At 41.8% G+C, this 20,011-nt stretch overlaps 2 long non-coding RNA genes across 2 annotated transcripts; one reads left to right on the top strand and one right to left on the bottom strand.

Annotated features, from left to right (window-relative positions):
* Positions 1–255: 255 nt before the first annotated feature.
* LOC138753711 (uncharacterized) lies at positions 256–16,655 on the bottom strand. Its single transcript, XR_011351379.1, has 4 exons — positions 16,601–16,655; positions 12,698–12,798; positions 1,485–1,706; positions 256–520 (listed from the first exon to the last, which is right to left on the bottom strand). It is a non-coding gene; the product is annotated as an uncharacterized lncRNA (long non-coding RNA).
* Positions 16,656–16,804: 149 nt separating this feature from the next.
* Positions 16,805–17,271, top strand: LOC138753706 (uncharacterized). Its single transcript, XR_011351377.1, has 2 exons — positions 16,805–16,891; positions 16,993–17,271. It is a non-coding gene; the product is annotated as an uncharacterized lncRNA (long non-coding RNA).
* Positions 17,272–20,011: the final 2,740 nt, after the last annotated feature.

Raw genomic sequence — 20,011 nt, 5'->3', positions numbered from 1 at the left:
GACTTAAAATTCTCAAAGGGATCCTCTGTAAAAGTAGGACCCCAGATATCAATGGTTTGAAATTATGGAGCCAACTACAGAGGCAGTGTTTGTTTATAAATTCTAATTCTTGGGGCTCGTCCCATTCAGCTCCCACCTCCTTGCTCCCTGCACCCCGCTGACACTTGCTGATGCCAATACGTCTCAAAAATAAATTAAGAGTTTAAAATACTCACATTTTTTTTAACCCAAATTTAATTCCATTAGTTTGCTACATTTGTGGAAGATTATAATTACTTCACTGAACTCAGAATTGTTTTTTAAATGATTTCTGGTATTCAAAATATTTCCCTGTCAACATACTCCACAGTCTCTTCTGATGGAACTTCATGAACCTGAAACATCCAAACCATTTCTCCTCTCTCCACAGTTGTTGCCAGAACTGCTGTGTGTTTCCATCTTACTTCATGACTCTGTGACTTTGGAAAAGACTCTACATGGAATTATATAGAATGATTGCTGCAGATTCAGTAGATTCAAACTAAAAAAAAAGAATTAATGTTTAGAGCAAATAAACCACTGGTTTTGTTTTGCATGAAAAGTTGGCATTGAAAAAAAAAACAACTCTCCTCCGTTATTGGCTGATGCTGTAACAGAAATTTTATTGAAATGGAGCCATGAGCCAATCACTGGGTCATGCTTGAATAGAATGCCTCATTAAATGTGATTTGCTTCATTTGAGCTCACATAAAGACAAGTGGATGGTAGCTATGGGAGCAGCTCTGCAGAAGGCATTTTAGAGCTGCCATGATATTACTTTCTTTTGCCAGAGGAAGCTCTGGAAATGGGTATAACATAATATTCAAAGGACAGTTGAAGAAATACAGTAAAACCCTTGGTATCCGGCACCTATGGGGACTGGTAGATGTCGGATAAGTGAGTTTCGCAGTTGCTGGAGACTCACTCTTACAATGCCTTAGTCATATACCCACAGTAAGAATAAACAGATTAATAAAACAAAAATTCTGTACTGTACTTACACTGAACAAACTTCACTTGCATGAATTCATAAACCTTAAAGAATTTTTTACTTTCAGTCACATTCTTTGAAAATATTTAACTGCTACTGCATCTCTCCCTCCATAAAGCCACCCAAAAAAAACCAAGCAATATAATTAACCCACCATAACCCAAGTTTATAGATAAAGCCTTACTAACATACTTAATAATATACTGATGAAGACTCTTACTAAGCAGGGATAAGGAGACGCTTTCAGAGAGTCACGCCAACGGTGAGTGGCATCAACTAGCTCTTCATCCTGGGCAACACCATTGTTGTTTCACACAACTTTATTCAAACAGCTGCTACGAGCAAAGCACAACCAAGGCAATCTGCTGACTGAATATTTGTTGCCATCTTCACCAAAAGCTTTAGAGAACATTTATTTTTACAACTTTAAACTTTCATTCAAATTTTTATTTATTCTCATTATCTATCTATTTACCTCAAAACATCTTTTTGCCATTTGTTTAAATTTGGCTAATAGGGGTTTGATGGTATATCGATGAGAAGGCTTGGGAAGATAGGGTCCAAATGCATGCCTGAATGCCAGCCTGGGCGACGTGGACAAGTTGGGCCAAGCAGATGTTCTGTGCTGCAGGACTCGATGATATTACTGAGTGAGATGAATAATTGAAGCTCTTCTTGCTTACTGGCACTTGCAGGACTAGAGGGGTGAAGCAAAGAAGCCAATCTCATCTATTAAAATCTTAATCTTCTCACTTTAAACTTAGGCCCTCTAATCATTTACTTAAACATTTGTACCTCTGAATCCTTTGACCCCTGCCTCTTTTCCTTGCGAGAATGAATGTAAATGAATGATATGCCATTTTTTAAATTCCATATTTTAAATTGACTCCACAATGGTAAATACAAGAAGAATGACATTTGAAAAAACAATAGTGAAAATTGTTTTCTCGCTAAACAAGACTTTCCCTAAATTATTCCAACTTGTTACTCTGTCTCTATCTTCAAAAGCTTCTTGTAATCTGATCTCTTTGACTTCTGCTGGTATAAAACTTCTGGCTGTGATGCTTATAGAATGGTGGAGGACAGCCAAGAGCAGGTTTATGATATTCCCATTGTCAGTGCCACATTCCTAATATAAAACTGCTTATCATGCCATCCTGAGTCCCAGCCAGAATGGAAATTGTTGGGTCATTGTACTGTCAATCAAGTTTGGTTACCCGACTCCCTTTAAGTGAAAGAGATTTCTCCCATGCCATTATATTCTCCACCCACTTCATTCTGCAGAGAAGTAATCCCACTGCTATCAGGATACTTTTAACAGGAGCATGAGTTCTGTTTGCTGTAGTTCATAGAGATCCTTTAGGAATAGATTCTCTTTGCTAAATTAATGGGCTGATACAAGATGGAGTGATTGCTATGTGTCCTGACATAAGACTTGCACTGTTTCCAATTTAATTGTTTACTGATTTTAATTTTATCAGTTCACAATATTCATCTCACTAATATAAAGCAGGGAGCTATTATAACCATGACAGAATGGTATACCTGAATGTTCATTAGTCATGTGCTATGAGATGAATTAACTTTATTGTCATATAGGTAAGTACAATTGTATACAGGTTAAGTGTGGTATGGTTACTGGAGAGAAATGGATCAAAGTTCAATGCACAAGACCATAACAGTTGCAGAGAGGATCAATAGAGTCTCCCTCCCCCGACCCACACCCCCCCTCCCCATATCGACATGATCTATTATTGTGGACTGCACACAGCATCTTTCAGCTGCTCCCATTGGGAAAGAGATACGGGAGAATCTGAGCCAGCACCACCAGGTTCAGGAACAGCTTCTTCCCACGGGCAGTGAGAATGCTGAATGAATAAAGTAACTGTACACACTAAACATCCGAGACTCACATATTCATGAAGGGTTAGTGGGCCGAGCGACCACACGATTAGATGGGCTGAATCACTGCCCCAGTCATTTGAGACAAAATGGCGTGGGCCAAGGGGGGAACTTGGTGACATGCACTTCCCGGGAGATGTCGCCACTTCCTGGTTGTGCATCGCTGGGCAGGCAGTGACTCCACAATACACTGATGTCACTCCCTTTGACCAGTGACCCCAAACAGGAAGTGGGTCATCGCCTTAAAGCACCGCAAGAGATTCAACTAAAGTTCAGTTACTGGTTCACCCTTGTGCTGTGTGGACATGCTTCATTTAAGTGGAGCTGCTGAGAGCAGACGCTACAACATCTTTGGAACCCACCTTGAATGCAACAAAATAGAGGCTGCTGCGATCACTACAGTCGCAACGGCTGCAACCAATGCTGTGGGTGTGCATTTGCCAGCCTTTTGGGCAAATCAGCCCAGGAACTGGTTACAATTGGCAGACTCACAGTTCCAGGTCAGAAGCATTGTCGCAGAGGACATCAAGTTCTGGTATATCATCAGCGCCCTGGACACTGCTACCACAGCCAAAGTAAGATCCCTCATCCAAAATCCTCCAAAGGAGCGCAAGTACGAACAATTCCAACATTTCCTCCTCGATTCCCTGGAATTCAGCCAGCAAAAGTGTGCCATCCGCATCGTGAATATGCAAGGCCTGTGCGATAGAAACCCCCTCGGAGCTCATGCACGAAATAGTGGCCCTAGCAGATGGACACACAAACTGTTCCTTGTTTGAGGCCCTGTTCCTCTCCAAGCTACTGTTACATGTTTCCTTGGCATGGATTTCAGCACCCCACACCTGGTAACCAAGGAAGCATACAGACTTTTCCACACCCCGCTGCAGAATTCGATACATGTACAATCGATCTACGCTATTGGTGCCTCCAATTTACCACCCCCCCAACCAGGTCCGCCAGCAGTATCCGCGAAATAAGTGCTCAGACAAACAGAGCAATTACTGTTTACACCATTGCAGATGGGACTGCAAAGCCTGGCCGTGCGTCCCTCCATGCTCGTACCCCAACGCCAGGTCAAGCGCAATGACGGGAAACAAACAGACTGGTTGCCGATAGTGGCCTCAGTGGTTGGCACATAAAGGCCTACTCTACCTAAGAGACCAGTGGACAAGGAGGGATTTCCTACTCGATATGGATGCAGAGATAAGTTCATTCTGCTGACATACTTCAAGCTCAAGCATGATCCCAAGGGCCTTCCCCTACAGGCAGCCAATGGATCCTCCAATCCAAGCTCCAGCACTCGTCTGATCACAATCCATGCCGTAGGAACTGTTTTCCGCTGGAAGTGTATGATTACATCTGTTGGGCAAGCCTTTCTTGGAGCCGATTTCCTCTGAGCACACAAGCCCTGGTGGACAAGAACAGATGCTGCTTGATCAATGCTACCACATTCCAGTCATACCGCCTCACACTACCGTAACATTCCTTTTTACTATTGGGCATCTATGCACTGGCCTGTAATGAATATGCCCTTTTAATGGGCAAGAATCCATCACTGTTGATGCCCAGTTTCCACATCAAGATCACCAGACCACCAGTGTATGCAGGACAACTGCCTCTTAACCAAGACCGAGTTTGCTGCAATGGAGGAGTTGGGTATCATCCACAGTTCAAAGAGCCCCTAGGCGTGCCCGCTGCACATGGTCCAGAAGAACTCTGGTGGTTGATGACTCAATTACATCACAGTCCCAGATGGATACTCCATCCCACACATCCAGGACTTTACTACTAAGCTCCAGGGTTTCTGGTTTTTTTTCCAAGGTGGACCTCATCAAGGGGTATCATCAGATTCTGGTACATCCTAATGTCATCCCAAAAATGGCCATTATTACACCTTTCAGCCTTTTTGGGTTCCTTCGGATGCCTTTTGGACTAAAAAACACAGCCCAGACATTTCAGCATCTCATGGATGTGGTTGGCAGGGACCTCGATTCCATCTTCATCGATCTGGATGATATTCTCATCACCAGCCCCGACGCCAGCACACAGGATGTGCTTGACTCGCCTTTTCGACAGGTTGCAGGCGTTTGGACTCACATTGAACCCGGCTAAGTGCCAATTCGGCCTAGAAACAATTGATTTTCCTGGACATTGTATCACCCGCGAGGGGGCCACTCCACTGCTGAATAAGGTAGAAGCCATCCAGCGATTCCCCAGACCGAGCACTATCCAAGACCTACAGGAATTCCTAGGGATGGTGAACTTCTATCATTGTTTCCTCCTGGGAGCGGCTACCCTCATGCAACTCCTATTTGACTTAATCAAACTCAGCGACAATGTGCTCCAGTGAACACACAAAACCATTGAAGCTTTCCAGGCAATTAAAGCGGCACTAGCGAAGGATACATATAACCATATAACCATATAACCGTTTACAGCACGGAAACAGGCCATGTCGGCCCTTCAAGTCCGTACCGGTTCACTTGAACAACTCCACTAGCTCCTCCGCAACAGATACGTTGGACAGAGCATTTGGTGTGGTGCTTGAACAATGGCAATCCCTACCATTCTTCAGTAAACATCCCTCGACACCAGAACTCAAATACAGTGCATTCGACCATGAGCTGTTGGCCCTGTACCTGGCAATACATTTCTGGTACATGTTAGAAGGAAGGGTTTTCATCACCTACACAGACCACAAACCACTCACTCATGCACTCAGCAAGAGCTCAGACCCATGGCTGGCGAGGCAACAATGACACCTTTCCTACATTTTGGAGTATACTACACACATTCGCCACATCACAGGCAAGTCCAATGTCATGGCCAACATGCTGTCCAGACCGGCCATCTCCACTATCTCAGGAGGACCTGATGTTGCTCAGCTGACCAAAGACCAAGCTGAGGATGCGGACGTCCAGGCCTGAAGGTTAGCAATTTCTGTCCTTCTTCAGGGAGCCCAACCTTACAGTGAGACATGTCCTCAGGTTTCCCCAGACCCATCCTACCTGCGACCTGGCGACAGCGGGTATTCAACCAAATTCATGGCCTGTCACATCCTTCCATAAGGTCCAGAATCCTTCTGCTTTCTGACAAGTTCATATGACACAGTCTCTACCGCGACGTTACTCTATAGGCTAAGGTTTGCTTGGACTGCCAGCGCGATAAAGTACAGATGCACCAAGGTCCCTCGCCAGTGTTTCGACTCAGTGCAATGCCGATTTAATTATGTGCAACTGGACATCGTTGGCCTAGCCCCGTGAGCCAAGGTATGAGGTTTTTATTCACAGTAATCGACCATTGTAACTGTTAGTCGGAAGCGATACTCCTGCCCACCTACGACACAGAGACTTGTGGCAGAGCTTTCTTGTCCAGCTGGGTCTCATGCTTTGATGTCCCAGCCCAGTTCACGTCCCTGCTCTGGTCCAACCTAGCCAAGTCCTGTGGCAGCTGTTACACCACACCACAGCCTGCCATTCTCAGGCAAAATGATTTGTCAAATGTTTTCACCGCCATCTGAAAGCAGCCCTGAAAGCCCAACTACAAGGCCCGAATTGGATGGACAAACTTGCATGGTTGTTAGGAATTTGCCAGCATCGTCCACCAAGATAGTGTACGGCTCCCTGCTTACCATCCCAGGGGACATTCACTTCAACCCTCCCGGCCCACAACCCAATGACTTAGTCGTCATCCAACACTTGAAGGAACAAAGGGGTAAGCGAAAACCTCTGCCACATTCCCAACATGGCTCTCCACCCTGCCACGTCCCTGCGAATCTGCAGTCCAATGATTTGGATTTTTTTTCACAGAGAACATTCAAAGGGTTGCAGTGCAATGGTGTCATTTTCACCCTGGATATTGGCAGGCGGCAGGACATGTTTAGCACTGACTGCCTCAAAGCAGTGCATTTGGACTCAGTTTAGCCCACCCCAGATCCCCAGGTCAGACACAGAGGTCACCTTCCAAAAGACAGTACTGTGACTTGCTCAAAGGGTGGCAGCGGTTCTGGGGCGGATGGTGTAGTGGGTTGAGCGACTGCGCAGTTAGATGGGCCGAATCACCGCCCCAGTCGGTTGAGACAAGATGGCGCGGGCCCTCCTTCCCTTCTCAGGAGAAGTCCACATTTGGGGATACGCGTTGCCCGGAAGATGTCTCCACTTCCTAGTTGTATGTCACGAGGCAGGCAGTGACTCCTCAACACACTGATGTCACTCCCTTAGACCAGTGTGCCCCAGACAGGAAGTGAGTCATCTCCTTAAAGCAGTGCGAGATATTCAAGTAAAGTTCAGTTACTGGTTCACCCTCGTGCTGTGTGGATGGGCTTCATATCAGTACCACTGCCGGGAGCAAAACGATATTATTGAATTACTGTATTTGTTTAGATGAATACTTGTCCAGCATATGTAATGTTTGTCTGTACATGTGTTACATCTGGTAGTGCGTCTGTGTGTTTTGCATCGAGGACCAGAGAACGTTATTTCGTTGAGATGTGCTTGCAAATCAGATGCAAGAAACTTGGCTTAACTTGATTTGAGTTGACTTGAAAGTCCTACTTGCTGCAACTTCCCAATTACATTTAACATCAATGAACACACAAAATTCCACAAAGAATAAACAGATAATACAATAAGTATAAAAGCCATCAGATTCATTGAAACCATTGGAGTTATCAATGTTTGGCATCTGATCTTCAGTTGGCTTTGTTTATGGAAGCTGCAGCAAAATGACAATTGGAAGCATTAATCAAAAGCTGGAAATCTGAAACGATAACAGGAATTTCCAGAAATCTTCAGCGCCTGACATTGTTTTATGCCAGCCAACCTTTTGCTGTAGCTGGTGGATATTAGTCACAAATCAATGATATTCGCAGGGAACAAACAGGCAGAAAGTGATACCTCATGTGTGACAGAGAATATAGATATGTTTTTGGGAGATAAATTGGGGCAGGGTTTTAGTGTAGGTCACATACAAACACTTTAAAACAGATCTTATTTCAAATACTGGAGCTCTGCTCATACTAGACATGTCGGGGCCTCAGAGCCTTTGCCAAAGCTTTGGAGAGTGCCCAAGAGACTTCACTAATAGATTGTTGTTTACAAAAGGCAATAGATGAAAGAGCTTGTCGGAACCACAGAGAGTCTGCAGTGGAACTTGTTGTTCTAAGAGGGTCATGTGGTTTTGCAAGCAGAGAGAGTAAAACAGGCTTTTCCTCTCAGAGGGAGAGAGACACAGAGATCACATCTACAGTGTTACAGCCAGTAACAGCAGCTGGGGCTGGAACAGGACAAGCTGACAAGCTTGTGTAAAACCCCATTTGGAAGACAGGATCTTATTTCAGCCTGGTCAATGCCCTTGTGGTTCATGCAAGAGGTGAGGATGCTTAACTTGGAATAAGAGAAACAAAATTGCACTCTGTGGTGACCCGAAAGAAGGAGGTTATCGTCTGGAGAACCCTGAGGGGGCAAGTTTCATCAGCAAGTCACTGAATTGACTCATGGAAGTAAATCAGTTGTCACATGAGCAAATATCCGGACAACCTTTCTTTGGGAGATGGGGCCAGTGTAAGGGACAGACTCTTCAAATTCAGAACCTGGTCATTCAGGGAGTCATTTGTTCTCACGTACAGTAGAACTCCAAAAATCCGCATGCCAGAAATCTGACCACCTGAGAATCCGGACTTTTCAAAAACTCTCAAACCTTTTGAATTTAGTGGGCTTTTGTGTGTGTGCATATGAGGGTAAGCACCACAGATGTACTGCAGCAACAAGTGAAAGAAATTTATGTTTGTGGCAACCCACTTATCAGCAAGTAAGCTGGCTCCAAAAATGGCAGATGTGCTGTGGAAAATGTGGGAAATTGACCTGCATCCAACACAGGCTTTTATCTGGGCTGAAGATGTCACTTCCTGTCCATGCGACAGAAGCAGTGATGTATATAAGCCCTTCATGCAAGCCTGGAGGTATCAGTCATGCACTGGACTCCAGAGTGTGTACATTGACTTCCCCACGTATACATCAACTTGACAACGGGTACAGCGATTCCACAACATGTACCCCCACGTCTATAGTAGCTCAGTAGTGAATACTTCGCTACATGTTTACACTTTTGTCAAATGTTGACTTTACTTTCTTTAAAGTTGTTCATTTTGTTAAATTCAGCATGCTGTATTCGCCAATGAAAAAACTATTAAAATTTACCTTTTAATTTCTTCTTTGTTCCTCCTTAAATTTGAATTTTAGAAGTACTGTCCGAGAATCCGGAAAATCCAAAAATCTGAACCAACCCAACCCCCGATTTTCGGACTTCCACTGTAACATTTTTACAAATTAGGCTGATAATTGTTTTGCTGGCTAAGTGTATCATGGGGACACCAACCCAATATAAAATCAGCCACAATCTCATTGAAGGACAGAAGATTTTAAAAAACTAACAAAAGACTAACAGAAGATGCTGGAATGTGAAGCTATCTATACTCTGCTAGAGGATCTTGACATGTCAAGCAGCATCAGTAGGAGGAAAAGATCAAATGAAAACTCTTTATATAAAGACTTTATCAGGACTGGTCTAGTTAAAGGGTTTTGGCACAAAATGTCAACCATTCTTTTTTTTATTTTACCCACTCTTTCTGCTCAACGCTCTGAATTTCTCCAGCGATTTTGTGTTAAATTTAACAAAAATAGCATTATCAAGTTTAATAAAATAACTACACTCACACATTTATGACTGGACCAACTTGCTGCAGAAAGTGGGCTTTGGTGATTAGTAACATTTCTCTTTACTGAGGAAACCTGGGACTATTTTATGCTCGAGCAAGAACACTAACACTGTAAGAGCCACATCACACTTGAGAGTGGTGCATATGCAGTGAGACACATTGTATAAATACACGACTCATTAGCTGAATGTGAGTAAAGAAATGTGCTGTTAAACTTTCAAGCCTTTCTAGTGTTTATTAAGACCTTCAATGGTACAACCTGGACACAACAGGAGGAGATTTATATTTTGCAACATCAGTTAACTAATCCATAAAAAAAGCCTTTTGCTTTTTTCTGAGATCCTTGATCACTCTGAGATTGTAGATCATAGAACCATAGAACACTACAGCACAGAAAACAGGCCCTTTGGCCCTTCTAGTCTATACTACAACCTATGTTCATGGTGGATTTTGATTTTGGTGAGTTGGAACTAATGTGTCTATTTCTGATCTGACACTGGTTTTCAATTGGCTTACTCTCTACCATAGTGAAACTTTGATTATTGGTTGGTAGGATAATGTTTTAAAAATTGCACATGCTTCCTATTGGCTAAAATTTGCGCAGAGCGAGGATTGAATGATAGAAAGAAACCTCAGACTTGTCATCAAAGTCGACCAATCCAACTCCTGCCATATCTTCTGAAGGAGAACTGTACTATCTATGGAAATACAGTCATCAATGATCACTGTGATTTCCCCCCTCCCCCCCCCCATTCAACATGATCTACAGTGATCGATGTCTGAAGAGGGCGCACAAAATCATTGAGGACCCCCTTCGGCCCTGGATGAAGCTGCTCCCGTCGGGGAAGAGATACAAGAGTATTAGAACCTTCATCACCAGGCTGAGCAACAGCTTCTTCCCACGGCAATGAAAATGCTGAATGACCAAAGGAACTGTTCATACTGACCATCCGAGACTCTCATATTCACTTATTTAAAATTTTCTCCGTACATGCAGTAATCTGAATTAATATAATAATACAATTTGCAAAAGAAACAAGTCAGTTATATATGTGATGGCATTCACCTCCCTCCCAAAACCCTTCCCTACCAAATCCCCCTCCCTCAAAATAGTCAATATGAAAGCTAGATATAGAAAGAAAAGAAAGAAGAGGAAAGAACATTTTCAGAATTGCACAGAGAGATGTCGTCTAACACATGTAAATAAAACTTCATCATTTCAGCACAGAGGAGAATCTCGCAGGTCTAGAGAGAAGTCTCTCTTTATTTGTATAGATGAAATACTTGTCCTGCATGTGCATTGTTTGTCTGTTTGTGAGTTATATCTGGTTGTATGTCTGCATAGTTCGCACTGAGGACCAGAGAATGCCATTTCATTGGGTTTTACTTGTAAAATGAGATGACAATAAAGTTAACTTGAAGGAGCATCATGGCTGCCATCCATTCCAATCACAGAATCATCTTTGAGCTATGAAAGGTCTAAAGTAGCAAGCATGCATTGGATTATAATCCTGTACTGAATTTTCAATAAAGACTGAGATAGGAGAAAAATAAGGTGCAAGAAATGAATGAAAAGTAAAAACAAGATTGTTTTAATTGCTTTAATACTTCTAAGCCTTTACATTTAAAGTAAACTGCTATAATTGTAAAAATTACATGTTCAAAATTAAGAATTTATTTGGCAATAATTATTAAGCTTTTAAAAAATATTTGTATCTAAAGCACCAAGCATAATCGATTCTGGCATCTTTGGTGCGAATATACCTGCAGGATATGTCATGTGGCAGTTTCAACTGTTCACTCTCTGTTGAATTCGTGAACAGATGTTTCAAAATACAAATCTCCACCTTACTAATGTGAAAGTACTTATGTTATTAATTACCAGATTGAACATCCTGCCATAATCTGGAACAGCAATGAACATGTGTGTGCAGTTACTTTATAAGCTATATAGTACTCTTTGCTATTAGGTTAACTTTAAAACAGCTCAAATCATCTTAACTTGTGGAGCAGACCAAATTATCTACTGTTTTGTCGTGATTCACAGATCATCACATATCTCTGTTTAGCCAGAAGTAGCTGAGTGGTTTGCAGATTAATCATAGTGAATCAAATTAAACTTAATTTTGTCAGCAAATTCTGTTTCATGAAAACATTCAAGATTCAATATCATGTAATGAAACAAAAAAAAATGTGATTATACTAAATTTCCTTCTGTCCTTCGATAAGGCAAACAAAGATTTGCTATCACCAGAAATTGCCCGGAATCTCTTACTGCCAGAGAAAGAGAAGTGACAGAGACACCCCACCCCACCCAGGTTCACTGAATGTCCATGGTGTACTGGTAGAGAGCTAGTGCAAGTGCTAGTGCTAATTCTGACCACTAGGGGAGTTGAGCTATTGATTGCATCTTGGGTAGTTAAAGATGGATGGCTCCATGAGGTCTTGTCTGTGTGTGTTCTAGCTAATAAACATAGTTATTTTAAAAGAACATGCTTCTTTATTACAATAAAAAAATTGCATGATAGCAGCAGTGTGCAGTGTGCAGAGGAGTGGAAGAAGCACCAGGAATGTGTAAGGTGAGTATCAGCTGATATCTGCAGAGATATGGAGAGTGTAAAGTCTCCTGACGCTGTAAATTGGACAGAAAATATTGACCACAAGTGGAGGTTGTTCAAACAATGATTTATGTTGTACCTGTAAACCATTGGACTTGATATCAAACCTGCTGCATGGAAGATTGCACTGTTACTTACTGTGGCAGGACCTCAAGCTCTACAGATTTTCAATACATTTGTTTTTGCCAAGGTAAGAAGAACAGGGCAAGTTCATCAATGTTATCAAGATGTTTGATGAACACTGTTCAACAAAGAAAAATGAAATGTTTGAGAGGTACATGTTTTTCTCACACACACAGCTGTAGAGAGAGAGCTTTGATAGTTTTTTAACTGACTTGAAACTTAAAACAAAAACATGCAATTTGGATCGCTGCAATATTCAATGATCCGTCATCAAATTGTGTTCAAGATTATTTATAAGAGAAAGTGAGAGATGTAAGAGACATAGCTTACCTTAACTGGAGCTGTAAAGATATGCCACACCAGTGAATTAGCTCTGCAGCATGCGATAAAGTTCGGTGAGAGTGTAAAAGCCAGCAAAAATGAAGGCATAGCTGTCATCACAGTTTGTATCCATTCACATGAACAAAAAATGAAACATAACAAAAAGGAGAGACCTTCATTTGTAAACAATTTGCCACTCAACATGCACCAAAACAATGCCCCTACTATGGAAAAGTCTGTAATAAGTGCAAAGGGCAGAATCACTATGCAAAGCAATGTTTTTCTAAAGGGAAATAAAACAGAAGTGTAAACGTGTACAATGTACGCACTATAGAAGAAACTACACTCAGTGATACACTTTTCATTGACATTCTAGTGCAGGAAGATTATAGACCAACAGACACTGAACAGCCAAGCATGAATAGAATCGAGCAGGATAAGTGGACTGTGTCATTACATACAAATGGAACAAATATTCCTTTCAAGCTGGACATAGGAGCAAAAGTCAATTTAATCTGTGGGCATGACATCAGGGCAATGAAGATAAAGCCATACATCCATACAAATCCTGGACAGCTCAAAGTCTACAATGGACAGAGCATCAACAAGAAAGGTATTCAAGGTGAAAGTTAAAGATAAAGAGCACCACAGTAGTCCCAGATGGAGATGAATCACTGCTTGGTGACAAAGTATGTGAAGACTTAAGCCTAGTCAAGAAGGTGCACCACATTAAATGTAACAATGCATGGAACAGCAAAGAGAGATACTGGATCAATTTCCCAACATCTTCAAGGGGTTTGGAGTTTTACCATTCACCTATAAGATAGTGTTAAAGGAGGATGCACAGCCAGTAGTGCGTGTCTCGAGGTGGATTCCAGCACCACTAATAGAAAAGCTCAAGCAGGAACTTGACCAAATGACAGCACTAGGGGTCGTAAAGAAAGGGAGGAACCCACAGAATGATTGAATTCAATGGTGTGTGTCAAAACAAAGAACAGTGACCTACACGTGTGCATGTTACCAAAAGACTTGAATGCCAATATAAAGTAAGAGCATTATAAGATTCCGACCAGTGATGAAATCATGAGTGAGATGGCCGGTGAAAGGTTTTTTGCCAAATTGGATGCATCCTTGGGTTTCTGGCAAATAAAACTACTTAAAATTAGCTCAAAATACTGTACATTTAATACACCGTTTGGCCGATACTCCTGTCTGAAGATGTCTTTTCTAACTTCCTCAGTTCTGGATGTGTTCCATGGGCCAATGGAGCACATTATAGAAGGCATAAATGGTGTTTGTGTGCACATGGATGACATGATCCTATGGGGATCTACACAGGAACAGCACAACAAAAGGCTCATCAAAGTACTAAAATCCATCCAGAAGTATGGATTTAAATTAAATATAGAAAATTGTCAGTTTGGTGTGATGGAAATCACTTTTCTGGAAGATAAACTGTCGGAGGTGTGGACCCAGAAAATAGCAGGATTAAAGCAATTTTAAAGATGCCCAGATACACTGACAAAAAAGGTGCATTGAGAGTGCTGAGAATAATCAATTTCATTAGTAAATTCATACCAAACCTGCTTTCCACAACAATGCACGTAAGGAAGTTGTTACAGGTTAAATGTGAATTCAAATGGACAGACAACCATGAGGAAAAATGGGGACGACTGAAGACCATTCTAACTACAGAACCAGTACTTTTGATGTTCTTTGACACATCCAGAAGGATAAAAATATCTATGGATGCTTCAAAGGATGGAATAGATTCCATACTACTTCAGGCTGTGGGAGAAGATTAGAGGCCAGTAGCATACACATCAGGGATGATGAGAACATCTGAATGTTGATGTGTGCAGATCGACAAAGAGTATCTAGGTCTGGTCTATGGACTCAAGAAATTCCACAGTTAATAGCAATAATCAAGAAAAATTTCAGTGTAATGTTGCTGAGAATCCAAAGACTAATGATGAAGCTACAGCATTATGTATACACCAGGGAAATGTATTGTGTTAGCAGATGTGTTATCCAGGACAACAATGCAGTGTGAAGCACCCAATGAGAGTTCCACAGAGACAGATGTAAATCTTCACCTAAACCTGATCATTAAATCGCTTCTCGCATCTGACGTGAAATCCAAGCAGCAGCTGAAACAGCAAAGGACACAGTTCTACAGAAGGTCATCAAGAATCTGAATGAAGGTGAATGTTGGCCATACTACAACATCAGAGCTGAGCTGAGTGTGGTCATTGGGCTTCTACTCAGACAGAGCAGAATTTTCATTCCTTATAAGATATGCTGGAAAGGGTGCAGGAGAGGCACCAGGGAGTGGAAAAATGCGAGAGGAGGGCCAGAACTGCTGTTTATTGGCCAGGGATAAGGGCTGACATTGGCAGAATGATTTCCAGCTGTGAGATCTGTTTGAAACATCACACAAAACAGACAAAGGAACACATGATAATAACTGACATACCAGCAGAACCATGGCAGAAAGTTGGGACTGATCTGTCCCACATGGATAGAAAGAATTATTGATTATCTATCGAACTATCCAGTGATTTTGTTGCTTCCTAACATATCTGTTGCTTGAGTGGTCAAATATATGAAGTTGATCTTTGCAAGATATGGAATTCCTCAAATTGTCCACAGTGACAATGGACCATGCTCCAGCTGTAGAGAATTCCAGAACTTTGCAGAAGATCATTATTTTCGAAGTGTGACTACAAGTCCTCTGCATCCACAGTCAAACGGTAAAGCAAAGAAAAACAGTTGCTCAAGAAAGCACGAGACAGTAGCTCAGATCCGTATCTAGCTCTATTGAGTTACAGAGCTTCACCACTTGACCATGCCATGTCACCCACTGAACTTGTGGCAGGACAGACTACGTACCACATTTCCCTATTCTGCAGACCCAAACAAGAACAGAGATGTTGAAGATGTCGAACAGAAAGTGAAGCATCTGTAATGGAGACAAAAAGTAAAATATGACAAGTAAGCAAGAAGCTTAGGGCCACTGGCACAACACGACCCAGTAAAACTGAGAGATTCCAATACTTGGGAAAAATGGACTATTTTTCTTGAAGAAGTAAATCCAAGACTCTACCCTGTCAGAAGAGAGGAGGATCAAATACTGGGGAGGAATTGAAAGAGCCTGCTGAAAATGCAAGGGACACTGCAGGAACAGACAAATGCAGAAGATCCATCCTGCACAACAAGAGAGGAAGCACCACCAATGATAGACAGTAGTGGACCAGCAGAGCCGACACAAGCAGCTATATTAAAAAGATCCACACGCATTATTAAAGCACCTGACAGACTGAATTTCTAAAAGAAGAAGAACTGGACACTTAAAAAGTTTGCATTGCTGATGTTTGTGTTTACATTTGTGTTGATCTTTAAATTGAAATGAATATTGCATTAGTGGGCTCATGTTGTTAGATTAAAGATCTCAAGGAAAGGGGACATAATGATAGAGTGCTAGTGTGAGTGCTAGTGCTAATAATGTCCACTGGGGGAGGCAGGTGATGAGCTGTTGCATCTTGGATAGGTTAAAGATGGATGCCTCCACGAGGTCTTGTATTCTAACTAATAAATATTGTTGTTTTAAAAGAACCCAAGTTTCTTTATTACAATAAAAGAAACATCGCACATGGGTTCACCTCCAGCACTCCCGCAGTCTCCGCAGCCCCAGAGCCTTCAGTCCAAACCATCAGCAACCCAAGCGCAGTTGCACACCTCTGACACAATCATAAAGCCTCCAGCATCCTCTCGCATCTCGGTTCTAATACTTTATCCCAGTTACAATCAAAAGCTATATTCTCAATCCTCAAGCACTTCATCTCACTACAAATGACAGAATATTTTTTCCTCCCCTCGGCAGAAAATAACTTAAAAGGGTCACCCTCAGACCTTTGATGCTGAAGTTGGACTATCTGTCTATTAGTGGTGAAGTGCCAATTGATGAAGTAGACAAAGACGATGTGGTCAAACAATAATCATGGCTTTAATTAGCAGAAACTCATGACACAATAATGAAAGACAATAGGTGCATCTACAGTTATATCCAAGGGGAGTGTCCTTAACAGTAGAGATAATGCACAGACAATATTAGTACAGCAAGGCTCGCCAGAGGGGAGACAGGCAGCTTGGCAGACATTCACCACAAGTGGGTCAAGGGAAAAAGTAGCAGGAATCAAGAAGGTTAACTGTGGTAGATCAGAGTATTAAATTATGGAAACTTTTTCCATTCAGATTGAAATGATTCAGAGCGCACTAATTGATGAATTTAACCCTTTCCAAAGGAGAAAAACCTGATAAGAAACAACAAGGAACTTGACTGGCACTAAGGATAATTTTAACTCTAAAGAGAACTTTTTCACAGCTGTGACTGCAGAGGGAACCTTCACTAAAAGTCCAGAAAAAAAAACTTGGATCTGATGAAGCCTGAGGCAGACTTCTTTTCCATCTCTCCAGTGACTCTAAGAGACAGCCGGTCTGGAAAGCATTTTATTTATTTATATGAATGGTAAACAGTGCCAAAAATAAAACACAACTTGCTTCCTTTTGAGCTGAATAACAAATTAACTTGTAGAAAGAGACAGTTCATGAGGCACGTGGTTCTGACATGAACCCTTAGGCTCCCAGGTTTATCCAAGAAATGAAGCATTTTCATGACTCTCGGAGCATGATACTTTTCAAGCATTACTCATACATACGCAATGTAAAATATTAGTGAACATTATTCAGTTTTTGAGCAGTGTAAGGAATGTAAAACTCCATTTAAAAGGGAAAGGAGGGAATATATGGCAATATAAGGTTTAAGGAGATTCTGGAGATTCCTAAGAGATTCTGCAAGTATATTAAAGTCAGAAGAGCAACTAAGAAAAGGATAGGACTGCTTAAAGATCAAGAAGGTGTAGACCTACTTGAGATGGGTGAGCTCCTAAACAACAAAAGACATGGAGGCCAGGAAACTCGGGGAAGTAAATGATGCCCCAAAGAGTCTATGTTGCAGAAGAGGAGGTGCTTGAAGCCTTAAAGGGAATTAAGGTAGATAACTCTGATCAAGTGCATCCCAGGTTGCAACTGTAACTCAGAAAAAAAAAAATTGCAGGAGCCCTGGCAGAGAGACTTTTATTATCTTTAAGCATAGCTAGGTGCCAGAAGACTGGCTACTGTTGGATTTTTATTTAAAAAAGAACTGCAAGGACAAACCGTGGAATTATGGGCTGGTGGGCCTAATGTCCGTTGTGTGTACCTGACTGGAGAGGACTTAAGTCAAAGGATCTAGCTGCATTGGGAAAGGCAATGAGTGATTAGGAATAGCCAGTATGGCTATGTGCATGGAAAATCATGTCTCGTGAAGTCGTCTGGTGAGTTTTTTTAAAAAGAGGTGACCAAGTAGAGTAGACATTGTCTACGTGGACTTTAGCAAGGCCTTTGATAAGGTCTAGGAAGTCAGATCGTATAGGATCTAAGGCAATCTGGATAATTGGATATAGAATGGGCTTGATGGTGGAAAACCACGGTTACTCAGATTGGAGGTCTGTGACCCAGTGATTCATGCTGGGCCCACAGTTGTTTGTCATCAAAATTAACAACTCGGAAGACAATGTTTTTAGTATGATCATTAAGTTTTCTGATGATACCACAATTGTTCTTATAGTGGATGATGAAGGCTATAACCATATAAAAATTACAGCACAGAACCAGGCTAATTCAGCCATTCTAGTCCATGCTGACCAACCTTCTCCCACCTAGTTCCATAGTCCTGCACCCGGCCCTTAATCCTCCACTTCTTTCTCGTCCATCTACATATCCAACTTTTCCCTAAATATTAAAATCAAACCCAAATCTACCACTTTGGCTGGAAGCTCATTCCACACTCCCACCATCCTCTGAGTGAAGAAATTCCACTTCAATCTCAATCCATCTCCTATTGTTTGAATCTCCCCCACTTTCAATGGAAAAAGCTTGTCCACATTGACTCTTTCTGTTCTCCTCATAATTTTGAATACCTCTATCAAATCACCCCTCAATCTTCTACGATCCAGGGAATAAAGTCCCAGCCTGCTCAATCTTTCCTTGTAATTCAAACCCTGAAACCCAGGCAACATTCTTGTAAATCTCCCCTGCACTCTCTCTATTCTACTTATATCCTTCCTATAATTTTGCGACCAAAACTGCACACAATATTCCAAATTTGGCCTCACCAATGCCTTATACAACTTTAACATGACATCCCAACTCCTGTATTCAGTACTCTGATTTATGAAGGTCAACATACCAAATGCTCTCTTCACCACCCTATCTACAGTACAACTCCGATTATCTGAAATGGTGGGGACTATTTTGGATAAACAGTTTTTTTGGAGAACCAGTCATTTTTTAAAAACAGTCCAGTAGCAACAGCAAATCACTTATAACAATGTTTATACAATAACATGCAACAAGGGAAGGCTTTTTAAGCATTAAAATAAAGTTTAATCCTCACCAAACAAATTGCTGGCAACCGGGAGTTTGAGGTCCCTGCTGCCTCCGAGAGCTCGAAGTCTGCTGCTGCCACCACCGGGAGCCCGACGTCCGCTGCTGCCTGCGCCAGAGCCCGAGGTCTGCTGCTGTGGGTGCATTGCATTGATGAGAGCTCTGGGAGCCCAATGACCACTGTACAACTGCTGCTGCCGGGAGCCCGACGTCCCCAGTCACTTCGGCTCCGAAAAATTCCGGATAAATGAGGATTTCAGATATCTTCGTTTCTCCAAAATGTAAAAAAAAAAATTGGATAACTGAGGATTTTGAGGAATCCAATTTTGGAGAGTTGTACTGTGCATGTGACTCCACTTTGAGGGAATTAGATATCAGAATTCCTAAATCCCTTTTTTCTAAGATTACTACATCATCTAGATGAAATAGGAAAGCGGCAAAGGGATGGAAGATGGAATTTAAGTTGGATAAGTGGGAAGTGATGCCCTTTGTTTAATCCAACCAGGACAGGATTTGCACAGTTCATGGTAGGATCTTACGTGGCCATACATGTACATTCATCTGTGAAAATGCTGATACAGCTAAACAGTGAAGAAAGCATTTGGCACTTGCCTTCATTACACCTGTAAGTTGGTACTCGGAGTGTTGTGAGCAAATTTAGTCACCCAGCTAAAGGAAAAATATCATGGAGAAATGATTCACAAGGATGTAATGTGGACTGGTAGGCTTGATTACTTGGCAAGGTTGATAGGCTGAGACTTCCTGCCTGGATTGTAAAAGGCTGAGAGCAAACCTTAATGGAGGTTTACAAAATACAGAGAGGAATAGAATGGGTGA

This window comes from Narcine bancroftii, chromosome 1 (assembly GCF_036971445.1).
Source record: "Narcine bancroftii isolate sNarBan1 chromosome 1, sNarBan1.hap1, whole genome shotgun sequence".
Lineage (NCBI taxonomy): Eukaryota > Metazoa > Chordata > Chondrichthyes > Torpediniformes > Narcinidae > Narcine > Narcine bancroftii.
Note: the sequence above shows the minus strand (reverse complement) of the source record. Positions and strands in the feature narration are given on the sequence as shown.